Below are 16,295 nucleotides of genomic sequence, written 5' to 3'. Positions count from 1 at the left end.
TTTTCTAATTAAAATAATTTAAGATTATTATGCATATTTACAAAGCCCCAAATAGAATTCTTGAGTTTTCAACATAAACGTTTATTATTTTTTTAAATTTGGAAGGTTCTTGTTAAAAAATTCAAAACAAAAATAATCTGTGACCTTTGTAATTATCAAGTTTGTTTTCAGTAAGGTATGATATCAAAAGAGGTAACTCATTGTCATACTAAATATATATAAAGCCTTTTAAAATAATTCCAAAACTTTTTTGGGGGTCAGAAATCTAGAGAGAGTTTGAATGTACACCATATATAGCAGAGAAGTGGGGGCAGGTTCTAGGGGGAAACCGTGTCCTTTTTAAGTCATAACATGCCTCTTAACATTCATGCATACATTACTACTTCATGCAACCATAGTGTAAACATGAAAATATTTATTATTGAATACATTTCAAAAAATAGTGATGAAAATTTGAGCAAGATTACTTATTCTTGATAAATTAAATTTATATTGTGTGAGAAAATACGCAGTCTTCTTGGCAAATAAACTTCTAAATTTCAGTAAGAGCAGTGTAGGAATAATTATAAAAATCATGTAATATATTGAGAGATTATAATCATAAAAGCATATATACGGATGTGGATGAACTTTCCACTCTTCTAAGACCACCTTCTTCACTATATTGCCCTCTTTTTTTGTAAGAACAAACTTCATCAATTCTTTGCTTTCTAATGAGTCACTCCTATCAACAGACAAACATGTTCTTTCTTCAGTCTTAACCTGTTACGAAGAAAATCTTCCTCAGCCCCACTTTCTCTTTCAGGTTTTGCCCATTTTCTCTGCTTATAGAATAATTTCTCAAAAGAGTTGACTTGTTGCCTTTGATTCCTCTTTCCCCATGCCTCTTGAATCCACGCTAATCAGCCTTTCATTCTTATCGTTTTACTCCACCAAAACAGCTCTGTTTAGGTCCCCAATGACCTCTACATTGTTGAATCCAATAGTAAATTCTCAGTCTTTATGTCATTCAGCCTCTCAGTAGCATTTGATGCACGTGATCACTCCTGTGAAAAATGCTTTCTCCATGCCCCACACTGAACTCTTGATCTTTCAAGCACGCTCCTCCCATAGTAAATGGCAACTCCATCTTTCCCATTAGTTGGACCAAAATCCTTGGTCTCATCCTTGACTTCTTTCTTTCTCTTAAACCCCAAATCTGATCTGTTGTCAAATCCTATTGGCTCTATGATCAAAGTAATATCCAGAAATCTGGCCACTTCTACTCTTGATGGAAGACACCATCATCTCCCACCTGGATTATTACAAATCTCCCAAATTGTCTCCCTCTTTCCACCCTGTCCTTTCCTATGGTCCATTCTCCATACAACAGCCAGGGATACTTTCAAGAAGTTAAGACATATAATATCATTTCTTTGTTCAAAATTCTCCAATGACTTCCCACATCACTCAGAGTAAAAGCTGATCTCCTCATGATGCCTATGAGTCCTGTATCATCTGGTGCCTGCTACTTCTCTAATCCTGACACCCTGATAGCTTTGATACACACATGTCGGGGATATTGAACTTGTGTCCTTTGCTTGGATCTCCTTGTGGCTCAGTCTCTCAATTTCTTTAATAGTTTGTTCAAATTTCACCTTTTCAATGAAGCTTTCCTTGACCTGCTTATTTAAAATTGTAAGTCCTAGCCCTTTATACTCCCAGCCCTCTTCCATGCTTTATTTTTCTTTACTGCACTTGCTGCCATATAACAAAATATATATTTTATGTAAATGCCATCAGAGTAGGGATTTTTTTCCATTGCTGTATCCCAGCACCTAGAACTTGTTCTGGCACATTATATGTATAATTTGATCCATTCATATATATGAATGGATCAAATTAAAAATAAATTCAACCTAATTTGGTTTAATAAAATTACTTGCATTCATCTTATATTGAACATCTGGAATTTTGTTCATATTGACTGTAGAGTATTTTAGATTCCAATCCAGTGATAATCCAATGATAAATTTCAAAGGTTGTTTAAGTAATTTAGGAAATATTGGTTTCAATGAGAACATTACTTTATGGGAAGTAATCTACATTTGTAGTAAATTCATCAAGGAACTAGTATATGTGAGAAGGTCCTGGCATGGATTATCAGTGATTATCAGCTTCTCAACAGTGTTCGCCTGGCTGTAAATATGGTTCTCTCTCCATAGTCAATGATTTAATGAGAACATGTAGTCAAATGGAAAAAGCCTGAGATTTTAAGAAGCCTAAGCTACCCCTCATCTGTTGTGTGACCCTGGGTGAATTATTTAACCTCATTGGGTCTAAAAAAATGGTAACAACTGCAGGTTAATTGTAATGATTAAATGAAGTCTAAAAAATTCTTTAAGAGCAGGGACTTTGCTTTGTTCACTGTTATATTCTCAGTAAGTATGACATGTGAACAGTGTGTATCCAGTATTTATTCAATAAAATAAATACTTGTTGAATGAATGAATAATGTGTGTAAAATACATAGACCAGTCCATGGCACAGTGTAGGCACTCAATAAATGATATCTATAGGCTAGCTATTAGCAAATTAACTACATAGCTTTAGTTATACAGAACACTTGGAGATTTAAGGGCATATAGTAGATTCTAGCTGACTTCAATTGTTTGTTTTTTATTGGATAGAACTGAAGATGTTTTACTGAGTTTATAGATCAGAATTTTAAATGTAGAGTTAGAAAATATTTTTATTTGCTTTTCCCTTGATGACAAGAACCATTCAACACTGAAACTATAGCTGTGGTTAAAATAGAAGCTGCAGTACATTTTTGTTAAGAGTAATGTCAAAATACAATTTCCTTTGGTTTTTCTATGAATTTGATGGTAGAACTACAAATTAATGGTCCTGATGCTTTTAACTGAGTTGATAACCCACGGTGTCCTCACATAGTGCTACCACAGCAGAATCCAGATGTAGCAGTTATCCAGTTACAACACCTTGTAGACAGATCTTTGCTGATGTGTTCAATGGTTACCAGCACAGCGTTGGCCATATTTACCTCTAGACACAGAAGAGTTAACAGCAGAAGAACTGGAATTGAAATATCTTAACTCTAGTCACAGGGCTACAGTAAGTAAACATATGATGTTAAATTATTTGACTCAGTTCCTGATCTATTAAATGTGGATAGAAAGTACAAGCTTTATCCATATTTTAATGTAATTTAGAAAGGACAAGTACTTATTTACCCAGGGATGCTTTGGTTTCAAGCAACAAAATAACATCTAAAGTTTGTTTAAATAAAGGGAGAGTTTTAATAAGATAACAGACATATCTCGTGAAACCAAAGATGAGATGTGTCACTAAGGTGTGAATGAGGTTTTGGAACAGAGAACTAGAAAGCCCTCAGAAACCATAGCTCCTTAATCAACTGCCTCTTCTCTGCACCACTTGTGTTCTTTATGTTGCTTTGTGTTTCTAATTCATTTTCTTGGTTTTCCCCATAGATTGGCTCTATTGTTTGGCTTTTTATCACACCAAGTCTTCAGTTGGTAGTCTTAGCCACTAATCTAGCAACTTGACAGGTAGAGTGCCCTCAGAAAATCAGTTCAATCTCTCTGTGTTTTAACAGCAAATTCCCAGAAAAGAGAATCTCAGAGACCTTGCTTGGATTAGGTGTCCCCTCTGGTCCAATCAGCCATGGCTCAGGTTTGTGTTACATTTCTTGCTGCTCATTCAGTGGGTTCTGAGGGAACTATGGGTAGACTGTTTAAAAGAGTGTCAATGTGCAAACAAAATGATTAGCTTTTCCAGTTCATGTCTAAACTTTATTGGAGATTAAAATTAAATATATGAAAAATTTAAATTGATCATCTGTGTGTTTTTCCCAGTATACTGATACTTGATGTAAAACATTTCCATTGTCAAGAAAATTGACTTGATTATCTATGACCTGAAAAGGTTAATTTACTCAGAGAAGTGTCTAATTTACAAGTATGGAGTGATACAGTGGCGGGTGGGGGGGCAATGTTCAGAGTCCTTCATTTGAGGTTTTAACACCACAATTTCCTTCTCCCAACACCTCAGTGACACCCACTCACTTAACTTTCAACTCCTTTTATCTGATATTAAAGAGAACATGAAACAGAACAAACTAGCAAACAAAAAACTCTGGGAAATATTTAGATCCTTATTAAAACACAGGAAGAAAGAGCTTGCTGGAAAAGTTTTCAAAAAGTTATATCTCTGGGGTATATGATCTATCTCAAATAATTTGTTTTTATTTCATTTTATGTAAACATATATATACACACACTCACGGTACCAAATTAATATTGACTGGACTCCAGTGTGTTTTTGGTTACCTGAGTACTCTGGAAAGTCTCTTTTCAAAGATTTCTAAATGAACTTTACTCATATCTCACCGCATATGTGGCTATAGAGAAAAGTTTGGGGCATATGGAATAGTATAAAAAATAGAAAAAAGCCAGAGATAATCACACTACTTATAGGCACCAACTGTTCATATTTTATCATACTTCAGTATTTTTTTCAATATTTTTTATGAATTTTTTTCAGACTGCTTATGTGCCTTGGTACCCTGTTTTTTCCACTTACCATTTTATTATATGATGCTTCTGTCATTAAATGCTTCATAAACATCTTTAATAGTGTCATAGTGTTCTGCCAAACGGATGTGCCCTGTAGTAAAAAGTTTTGTTTACCTTTATCCTAACAGTGGACATTGAGGTTGTTTTCTATTTTACTTTATTAGAACTGCCATATGTGACAATTTTTTAGCATACTATTTCCCAATCTTTGTTATTACCATAAGGAAGATTGCCAGAAAAGAATTGCTTGATCAAAGTTTATACACTTTTTTCATGCTTCTGAAACCATTTCCGAATTTCTTTCCAGACTCTCTGTTCCATTTTACAAATTCATCAACAATGAAAAGATGTCTTTCCTTGTACCCTTGTAGTATAAAGTATAATCATTAGAAACAAAACAAATAAAAAAACAAAACAACCCTCTGCTACTTTTATAGGGAAAAATAGTATTCTGTTTTCTTTGGCAACTAGCGAGGTTGACTTTTTTTTTTTCATATTTAGTCACTTGGATTTCTTCTGAGGAGCATCTGTTTATATCTTTTGCTCATTTTTTCTTTTGAGGTCCTAATGTTTTCCTTAACAACTTTAATGAACCTTCTATTTTTTAAGTGTATAACCATTTGTCATATAATTTAGAAGTATCATGTTGTTTTACATACAGATGCTTTACATTTTTAGTTCATTAAATCTACTGTTCTTACTAGAAAATTTTCCTTCTGACTTTTTATTTAAAAAAATTCAAACTTACAGAAAAAAATGAAAGAATAATCCACTGAGCCCTGTATACTCTTCAGTTAGATTCACTAGCTGACAGTGTTTTGTCGATTTTTCTCCCCCACTCTTTCTCTCTCATATATATGACACATACATGCATATGTATGTGTGTGAGTATATATTTTTGTGTGTGTGTATGTGTATACACACACAATGAAAGAGATTTACTTATTATTTTGAACTATTTGAAAGTAAGCTTCAGACACTTGGCTGCTAAGTTCTTCATGGTATATCTCTTAAGAATAAGGGGGGCTTCCCTGGTGGCGCAGTGGATGAGAATCTGCCTGCTAATGCAGGGGACGTGGGTTCGAGCCCTGGTCTGGGAGGATCCCACATGCTGCGGAGCAACTAGGCCCGTGAGCCACAGCTACTGAGCCTGCGCGTCTGGAGCCTGTGCTCCGCAACAAAAGAGGCCGCGATAGTGAGAGGCCCGCGCACCGCGATGAAGAGTGGCCCCCACTTGCCGCAACTAGAGAAAGCCCTCGCACAGAAACGAAGACCCAACACAGCCAAAAATAAATATAAAAATAAATAAATAAATTAATTAATTAATTTAAAAAAAAAGAATAAGGATATTTTTCAGCATAACTAGAATACTATTAATAATACAATTAAGACAATTAACAATTCTGTAATATCTAATGTCCAGTTCATATTTGAATTTTCCCTATCTCCCAAATAAACCTTTTATATTCTTTGATTTTTTATCCAAAATCCAATCAAATTTCATATATTGTTTCTATCATATGTCTCTTCAGTTTATTAAATACTTTAAAAAAATTTGTTTAAGAAAGTCTTTTCCTAAAAAGAGATTAAACAGGTTTCACCTATATATTCTACTAGTTTATTAATTCTTTTTTTTAACAACAAATTTTCATATCCGATTGGAACTTATTTTGGTTACAGTGACTGCTGAATATCTCAGATTATTTTCTTTCTAAATAGCTTATTTTCTCCCAGCAAAATTTGTAAATATTTCTTGAACTTCTCACTTATTTCTAAAATCTTATTTCCAAGATCTTAGTCAGCATTTATTAAGTTCATATGCATATTAACTAGAATCTGTTTCAGATAATTTCTCTGCTCCATTGATCTTGTACCAGATCCATATGAATTTAACAATTGTAGATTTGTAATGGATTTTAATATATGATGACTCTAATCATCAGTGTTCTCATTTTCCATTGGCTTTAAAAAGTTATTACATAAGTTTTGTTTCTTAAGTAAGTGTTAGGATCTTTTTTCATTTCTTCCTCCATTGTATAAAGAATACCACATTGATATTTTTATTGACAGTCTAGTAATCCTTTAGAATTATCTTTTATTAAAGTTATATATTTCTCTTACTTGATAACTCTTGGTACTTATAGGAATGTTCATCTCTATATTAACATCACTCAACAGCCCCAAAAGCTTAGGTGAATATGTATGGAATATTGCTTGAAATACATGTTGTTTACCCAGTCATAGATGTTCTAAATTCTAACCAAGATTAAGCCACAGAGGGCCACAATTCTGTACAATATTTATTATTACCTCTCTCTTCTGCCCAAATCCACCCTTACTGTGCTTATGAAATTGTACTTTAGATGAGGCCATTAGCTTTGATTATTAAAAAGATACCTCTATTAAATTTGTTGCTGTTTCAACATTAAGGATGCTGTTTGTGACATTATGTAGAGTCTTACTTGTGAGAATCTGTGGGAAACTTTTTTCTGTAGCCTCACAATAAGGAATGTTTTTCCCAAATAGATGCTATGTTTTAATCTTATGGATACTGAATCTTATAGTTTACTATATTTGAATTTGTACTTTTTTTTTAATAGTAATTTTTTTTTGTTGGTTTGTTTGTTTTGTTTTAATTTATTTATTTTTTATTTTTGGCTGTGTTGGGTCTTCGTTTCTGTGCGAGGGCTTTCTGCAGTTGTGGCAAGCAGGGGCCACTCTTCATCGCGGTGCGCGGGCCTTTCACTGTTGCGGCCTCTCTTGTTGCGGGGCACAGGCTCCAGACGCGCAGGCTCAGTAGTTGTGGCTCACGGGCTTAGTTGCTCCGCGGCATGTGGGATCTTCCCAGACCAGGGCTCGAACCCGTGTCCCCTGCACTGGCAGGCAGATTCTCAACCACTGCGCCACCAGGGAAGCCCTGAATTTGTACTTTTGTTTGAAATCATAGAACCAAATTTGTGAACCCCATTCCTTCATTTATTCCTTCAGGTCCCCAATCATTAATGAATGACTTTTAAAAATTCCTACTTTCTTGACTTTTCTTCTATGAGTACATACATGGATCCAAAGGGGGTTTCTGCTACCTGTTTAAATTGCTGCTTTAATTGGTTTATTTGTGATTTTTTGCCTTTCTTTTTAAAATATTGCACACTTACCTATAAACTGAAGGAATGGTTTCAGGGAGCAGTAAAAGAGTGGAGAGAATACCCACTATGGTAATAATGAGCTTGAGTCTCATGTTTTAAAGAGACTGTAAGTTTCAGCTTTGCTCTGTCACTGGAGCAGAAGTGTTGTAAACACTTGAAAACCACTACATCCAGGCCTAGGCTGCCTTTGCTCCATTCATTCTATAAACCTTCACTCACGCCCTTCAAGATATGAGAGAATTGACCTCATTACTATTTATAGAGATTCTACTTCCACAAAAGCTCAAGGCTCTTCGGGGGCTCTTAGTATTACAGCACCGATTGCAAAGATTTAAATTAGTGCATTGTTATATATTCTAAAATGTTCTTTTAACGAATGAGTGTACCACAGTCCCTCTTCCCCAGTTCAAGGAGGAGAAAGAGTTCTGATCTCATATTTAAACAGCTGCCTGAAAGGAAATGATATTCTAGTCACATTGGGCAAAGTCTCCTGACATGTCACAGACCATTCTGCCTTCAGACAGAATAAGGTGATGACAGACTATTTAAACACATGTATCAGGAGAAAGGGCTGTATGCTCCTTTCCCCTTCCTGCAACTTTCTCTTTTGATGAATGGCTTTCTTTAAAAGCTAATATCCTCATTGTAATATAAGGTGCTATAAATATATGTATGTGAACATATGTACGTGTACCTCTTTTTCTCTTGGTATTTTGTAATAAGTCAAAAGTCATATTTATCATGACATCCCTTCATGTAGAACAAAGAATCTAGAAATTTTTTTTTAAACCATTGACTTGTGCACTTTATTTATTTATTTATTTATTTATTGGCCACGTGGCTTGTGGGATTTTAGATACCAGGGATTGAACCTGGGCCCTCGACAGTGAGGGTGCAGAGTCCTGACCACTGGACTGCCAGGGAATTCCCTAGGAAAAAAAAATTTTTTTTGTTAATAAGTAGTATTGCTAGAGGAAATAAGAAGATTACCTTTTCACAAGCTGAAGTAATAGCCTGATAAATTCAGGACCAGAGGTCATGGAGACAAATGTTTGGTTTTATTCCTAAAAGGGCAGAATAGGGTTATCAAACCTCACACCATTGCATAAGCGGTTAAGCCAATCCCTCTGAAGAGCTGGCAGACATTTTTCTTTTACACCTGGGGGTTAGGCCTCCATCTGGATTTTTTGTTCCTTGTGTGCTTTTTAGATTTTGTGTGTATGTAGCCAAGCTTTGAAGAAGCTCACTCAAAGTAATTATATCTCTGAAATTGTAGAGTGTTTTGGATTAAAGTCATAATTATTCAATTGCCTAGTTTTTCTTCCAATAAAAATGGTAACCATCAAACTGATAAGACTCAAGAATTTCTGAAAAGCACTTGGCTGAACTATGTATTATTTGCAACTTTTAAATAAGGAAACCATTCATAGAAACATAAGAAGAGAGGTCTTTTTAGCAGACAAACTTTAGATATAGATGTTATTTTACTGTTTTGCTGTCAGTTTTGGGTTTCATAGCTAGGCCCTTTCTTTATTCTGAATAGGAATATATTTATTGGTTTAAGGTGATACTGTGTAGAAATTATGGATTCATTTCCTTGAAGAAACACCAAATATGAAGGGGTCAGGGTAGAATTTTCATTATACTTTATTATCAAAGAACTGTATTTTATACTATTCAATAAAATTAAACTTTAACTTCATCATAGATTTTTCACACTAACAGCTAAGTGTTGCCTTTGGTGATGTCTGTAATGCCTGTTTCTGCCTTGTGATTGTTACCACTGTTAGTGGGAATTCTCCTTTAGCCACCTAGAGTACTTTATTGGATGACAACGCCAAATCTGGAAGTGCCTCCTATCCTTCAAAAAAAGTGTGATGTGCATTTTGTATTTACTGAATGTTCTTATAGCCCATATTTTTGAAAATGGGTAATATAAAAATAGTGTATGAATCACTGATAGCTTTCTTTAACCTAAATGTTTGATTATCATATGTACATTTCCCCAAATCTTCTGCGTAGGCATTTGCTGTAATTTTCTGGGAGTCATTTCCACATATGTGTCCATTCTTGACAAAGCAAAAGAAAGAACAGTGGCCAGATTTTTCCGAGCCAGTATCTGACCTGATTTCTTTCTCCCAAGGAATTATCTATCAATCAGGATTGATTTGTAAGAAATGCTTTGTTGTTTGAAGCATAACTATTCACTAATTTTAATAGAAAAATAAAGGAGCTGAAAAATGGTTTTTTAAACAGAGCCAGCCCACGTAACTTATGAGCATAATCTTTTTATAAAATATTACAAAAATCCTTCCTTCCAACTTTCACATTCCAATTGAGCCTAATCACTTTGCAGGTTTTGATGATCCAGCAGGTATGAAGCACTATACATTAAATGCAGTGTTGACAAAGGAAATTCACTAGCAAGGGTTTCATTAACTGGGGATTAAGCTAAAACCCTTTCCCAGAATTGCCAATAAATGAGACTCTAATCTAAAATTTCACATTAAGTTTAGTACAACTAAAATGTGTGTGTTCGCACATGTGTGTGTGCTTGCTGAATGAGTGTGTATATGAGTAAGGGCAAATCCTAAAATGAGTTTGTTTTTTTTTAATTTTTTAGTTGGCTGGAAGAGTACAAATTTTTCTGGTTATTTTGTAAGTATAAGGTACTAAGTGAGAAAAAGTTTTACAACTTAAAGCATACTCTGTAAATCCGTCCAAGCAGATACAGAAATACATAATTGAGAGATTTGAAAGATGAGCTCTTTACTATGTTATATGGGTGGATTAGGTCTGATTTGAAAAAATAGTTTTAATATTAATTTTATAGAATTCACTTTTTAAGAAGGATGTTTGTAAAGTTGATCCTGAAAATGCCATTCTGAAAGAATACTTTGCAATTTTTCTTGTATTTTCTATTGTATTTGGATTTGGTTGTAATTATTAAACTACCCTAAAGTTAGAATGAAGATGTCTCAGATCTTGTTGACTTTTTTCAATACTGATCTAAGTAAAGATTTTTGAGACAAAATTGGTTGTAATTGCACATATCAATGGAAACCTAATTTTATGATTAAATTACAATAGTTGGCTATTTATTAACTGTATTTTTTAGTTAAGGATATGAGTTTTACCAATTGTGGGTCTGAATAATATGAACTAATACTGAATCCAATGGATAATGGCTTATTAAATTCCAGTTTGTGCTGTTGTGATCTAATTTCAATCATGAAAGCTGTGATAAGTTTGGAGATGTTTATCAAATAATCGTCCTGAGAGCTTCAAATCAACTCCATGGACAATTTGGTTTAGTTTCCCTACTTTGAGGCTGATACCTTTTATCCCACCTCTGCAAATGAGTCAAAAAAAAACTTTGAGAAGTTAAATGACTTGCTTTTGACCTTGCATCTTGTTTGTATATTGTAAATGGGGGACTAGAATGCAGGTAGGTTTCCCATCATCCTGTTTATAGAGTTTCCCTCATTGCATTACACTGCATTTTAATTAATTTACTAGTTTTCACTTAAAAAGGTGAACTAATTCCAAATATATCCAAAATTACAGAATAGTATAGAAACCTTCATATACTCAACATCCAGATTAAATAATTATCAACTCATAACCAGTCTTTTTTCCATCTACTCCCCAATTTAGTTTCCTTCTCCCATATTATTTTGAAGTAAACCCCAGATATTACATACAACACACACATGCGCACATATACAAAAGATGAAATTTAAGTTTATACTGATGTTTCCACAGGACTACAGGATTTTAGTCTCTCTGGTAAATGTGTATCTCTTTTCTCTCAGGCTGAAATTCCTGGTTCTCAAGAGTTTGTTAGAAGTAGAATGTGATCTAATTTGCTAATGACTAATTTGCTTTTACATATTACTCACATAACAGCCTCAGAATAACAATACTAACAATATCACTGACAATATTATTGCTGAGAATTGTTTAATTTATTGTGTGTTTGTGTGTGTATGGGTCAATGTGTGATTCTTTTTATCCTTAGGGTATAAACTATTTAATTTAATTCTTCTTCAGTTACTTGGAGATGACAATAAACCACTACAAAAATAAAATTAGGGCTTGTTCAAGCATAGGAGAAAATTCTCTAGAGAGCCTCAGAAGTTTATATGGTTACAAAGTTAAGCACAATGTGAGGAACTGCTTAGGTAATGAAAAGCAATTCCTTTATATTTTACATTGGTCCGTTGTGGTGAAATCATAACCAGAGCACCATGCATACTCCCTAGTTCTTTTCTTTTTTTTAAATGTAAATTTATTATTATTTTTAAAAATTAATTAATTAATTAATTTTTGGCTGCATTGGGTCTTCGTTGCGGTGCATGGGCTTCTCATTGCAGTGGCTTCTCGTTGTGGAGCACGGACTCCTGGTGCGTGGGCTTCAGTAGTTGTGGAATGCCGGCTCAGTAGTTGTGGCTCGTGGGCTCTAGAGCGCAGATTCAGTAGTTGTGGCACACGGGTTTAGGTGCTCCGCGGCATGTGGGATCTTCCCGGACCAGGGATCAAACCCATGTCCCCTGCATTAGCAGGCGGATTCTTAACCACTGCGTCACCAGGGAAGTCTCCTTAGTTCTTTTCTGGTGAGACAAATGAAGCCATTACCAAAAATTTTTTAAATATTCTTAGAGACTAGGAAAATACAAGTAGGAAGGACACTGGGGGGGGGGGCGGAAAAACCACTAGAATTACTCAAAATGGAGAAGTGAATCTTAGGGGAATAATTGTGTCACAATCCTCAAATATGAAATATTTCCTTCTCCACTAAGAATAGAAAGCTGATGAAAATTAAAATCAACCAACATTTTTGAGTATTTTTATAAACCCCAAACAGGGCTATGTCTTCTAAGGGAGACAAGAATATATGAAACCTTGTTTCTGGTTTTAGAGTTAATGCTGTAATAGACATTCTTGGGTTATCTTCCCAGTTCCTCTTCTCTGGCACGTGGTCTCAAAGCAGGTGTCCCTGGACATAGCTCATTTGTTCAGAGGTGGATATATGGACCTAAGCTGGGGTAGTCATATTGTCTCTTTCAGGAAATATCAACTGAGACTAAAAGAGTTAGGTCTCCATCTGAATAAGTCTCTTAAACACAGGAGGTGTATAAGTTTGTTATGTATGGTGTGGTCATTTTTTGTTAGATGGATAGAATTGCAACCAAAAGAAAAGAAGAATATAGAAGAAAGTAGATGTACTGAGAGAAACAGTGAGAAGAGGTGGAAAGAGCAGTCCTCTGACTCCCAAGAGCCTCCCAGTTTCTACTTTGATTCTTTCTGGAGGCTTAGCTATATTTCTGCTATTGGATTCTGTGAGACACTCCTGCACACTCTATTTGTTGTATCTGTTTATTTTATCCTTTCTTTACTCACTACAATATGTGAAGAACATGTTACGGCTAATATTCTAGGATTCACATGGAGTTATGACCAAACTGATTATACTTTGCAATTGTACAGTGACTGGTGGGACTTCTTGAATTCCCTGTGTTGGAGTTTCACACTTTTCACCCAACAAAGGATAAGAATGAATGCTAAGAAGCAAAAGGCTTGTATTGTGCTGGTATCTTCTGTTTGCTCCTCCAAATCTATTCCCTACCCTTCCTTCTCTCCCATAATGCTGACCTGTATGGATTCTAAATAGACCTCAATGTTCTTATCATTGTACAGTTTTCTTCCTTTCAGATTTCATTATTTTATTAACTTTTCCTTCCCTCATTCCTTTGGCCCAGGATGGTAAGCTCTGTGTTACTGGACTGTCTTTGTTGGTTCCCCTATAGCGACACGTTTGTAAACAGTATCAACTCTCCTTAAATTATGCTATGTCAAGTGTATCAGCAATTTCCTTGGGGACCCTGGCTAATGAAGATGGTGAGTAGTTTGGGATGTGTTGAATCTGAGGTCTTGGAGATTTACATTGAGGGAAGTTCCAAAGAGAAGAGATGGGGAAAGGTCTGAACTGGTGACATAATTTTGGAAATCAGTAGCAGATAAGTAAAAGATGAGATCACCCATGTGGAGCACCAGGTGGAAGATAGAATACTGGGAACACAGACATTGATGGGGCAGGCATAGAATGGGGATCTCACAACGGAGGGGGAAGATCCACAGGCATCACATTATTGAGAGAACCAGGAATGTGCAGCATAAGGGTAATAAATGGGGTGGAGGGTTTTAAAAAGGGCTGTCATTATCAGCGTCTATATGTGGCAAAGAGAGCTAGTAAGATGATAGTTTAAAAAAGAAAACTCTATTGTATGTGGCAATTGCCAAGTGAAGATTGTGGAAGAAATTGAAAAGTCAATATAGACCCAGAAATGCTGTGGAGACAGAAGCTAGATTGAAGATGGTTGAGGAAGGGATGGGAACTACCCCTTCCTCAAAAATAATAAGGGCTAAATATAAATACCGAGTATAGAATTGGCTAATTTGAAAACCCCAATCAGACATTTAAACAATGACCTGTAGGTGGGGGAAGATACAGTTAAACTTGAACCATTTTACCTAGTTACTAAATTGTTAATATGGAATAATTTGGGCTATACCAGATTAAATATTTGAAAGTCATTATTGATCAGATGAAAGAAGGTGAAAATACATTTGAAGAACATATTACATGGTGACACTTACATACTACTCTTGTACAAAACTTTTGGAAATAAAATGACATTTAAATAAAGAGGAGGGAAATTTCCAAAATGTTTGAGTAGCAGATCCAGTCTGCTGCTGTATATAATTTGAAAAATCACAAACTTTACTCCTTTATTGTATCTTCCTAGTTCTCAGTACAAGTTTCTCTTTTTAATGTTTGGTGGGAAAACAGAAGTATCTGAGTTTTTACTTTGACCTTTTTTCGATATAGTCAGTGGAATCAAAACTCCTTGGGACCAAAAATACATAAAACAAGTGTACATGAACAGTACTTTAAAATGAACTCAAGTTCATTAGAGTCATATCCACCACTCTTATTTGTGTCAAATAGAAAGGTGAGATGGCTTAAAAACTAATAAACATTTTTTCTCTCAACAAAAACTCCATTTTCTACCTCAGATAAGGGTGGTCTCAAGTCATCAATAGCTGATCTGACAGAGTAAATCTCAAATTGCTGCCACGATAATCCTTCTTTGGTAGACAGACTGATCAGGAAAGAAATCACAAGTGTCTCAGAAATGAGCTTAGTTGGCGAACAATACTTTCATTATCATCTAATGAGGTGAATATAATCTCTTTTATCTTTATACATTAAAATAAAGTATTTTTTAAGGAACAAGTATGTTTATCTGGATAAAATAAATGATCACCTAATTATCTTTAATAATTTTGAACCCGATATGAATAATTTAAAATGAATACATTTTGTTTGCTCTTTCATTTATTTAAATTGCTTATGATCTCTGTATGAAATGTCATTAAATAAAATAATAGTCATGTGAAAGTCCAATAAGGCTTAATGTATAAGTCTACCAAACAAAGAAGCGTCATTGTTCAAATGTCTCTTGGGGTGAAAATGGAAAACAATGAAGTTTTAATGCCCAAGTTTGGTTCTCATCCTTGATTTTGTACCTAATGATCATCCTACCTGCTCTCTAGAATCGTGTTTTATATGACATTTCAGGGCTCCCATAATAATACCATGATTATTGACCAAATCACAGGTTAGTTGTTGAGATAGGTCAAAAGGCTTGATCTGGAGACTAGAACTAAAAGGCTTTTTTTTTTTCCAATTACAAAAAGTCTTTATTTTAGTTGCTTATATTTGGACTTAATACTTTATTTAGTACATTTCATTTTGGTTGTCTCAACTCCAGACCTTTGACTAGCTCAAGAAATTATTCCAACTAGAGTTACAGAGGGACTGTTTCAGGTGGATTAAAATATGATACTTATAATATATGTTAAATAGCTTATGAGACAACAGTATTTGATGCAATAAACAATTTTTTAAAAATATATGAGAAATGATTTAAATATGGATCAGATTTGAAAAGTACTATGTTAAAGCCTCAGAAACAAGATTTTTTTTTTTAAATTCTAGGATTTTAGAAAACTCTTCAATAGCAAGCACTTAGAAAATATCAATTTTTCTGAGCAATTGATACAGGTAAAAATCCAAATGTACCAAAAAATGGTACTTAGATTTCCTTGCAGGCCAATTCATGTTAAGTTTCAAATCTAGCAAGGAAGACCCAAGTGTGTTTCTTATTAAAGCTTAAACAACCAGCTAGTGTAACGTTCCTGAAGTTTCATCCATCATGCTACCAATTTCTTCATACTAGAGAAACATTATATTCTCTTGTTATGTCTCAAAGACAAGAAATACATTCAATAAGTCTTGCAAGTGACAAATGAATAATTGAGAGAACGAAAGTCATAGGCAGCACTGTGCTTGCTAGAAGGTGTTCAGAAGGTAGGGCAGAGATTTCCAAAGCATTTTACTGTAGTATGAACCATGTCCAGTTGCTCCTTAAGTGGTGAAATCTATGGACTTGCTTTTGCATTTTTCCTGGTCCCGCAGAATTCAGAG

The 16,295-nt window shown here is 34.7% G+C and overlaps 1 long non-coding RNA gene and 1 pseudogene across 1 annotated transcript in view; both read left to right on the top strand.

Annotated features, from left to right (window-relative positions):
- The window catches only part of LOC103010248 (ADP-ribosylhydrolase ARH3-like), a 99,566-nt pseudogene that overhangs the window by 39,253 nt on the left and 44,018 nt on the right, over positions 1 to 16,295 (top strand).
- LOC130704733 (uncharacterized) overlaps positions 2,027 to 16,295 on the top strand; it is a 75,033-nt gene continuing 60,764 nt past the window's right edge. The window contains exon 1 of the long non-coding RNA XR_009005174.1: positions 2,027 to 3,693. This is a non-coding gene — a long non-coding RNA (uncharacterized LOC130704733). The remainder of the gene's footprint in view (positions 3,694 to 16,295) is intronic.

Source organism: Balaenoptera acutorostrata, chromosome 14, assembly GCF_949987535.1.
Source record: "Balaenoptera acutorostrata chromosome 14, mBalAcu1.1, whole genome shotgun sequence".
NCBI classification, from domain to species: domain Eukaryota; kingdom Metazoa; phylum Chordata; class Mammalia; order Artiodactyla; family Balaenopteridae; genus Balaenoptera; species Balaenoptera acutorostrata.
The sequence above is the reverse complement of the archived record's forward strand: the minus strand, read 5'-3'. Positions and strand labels throughout refer to the sequence as shown.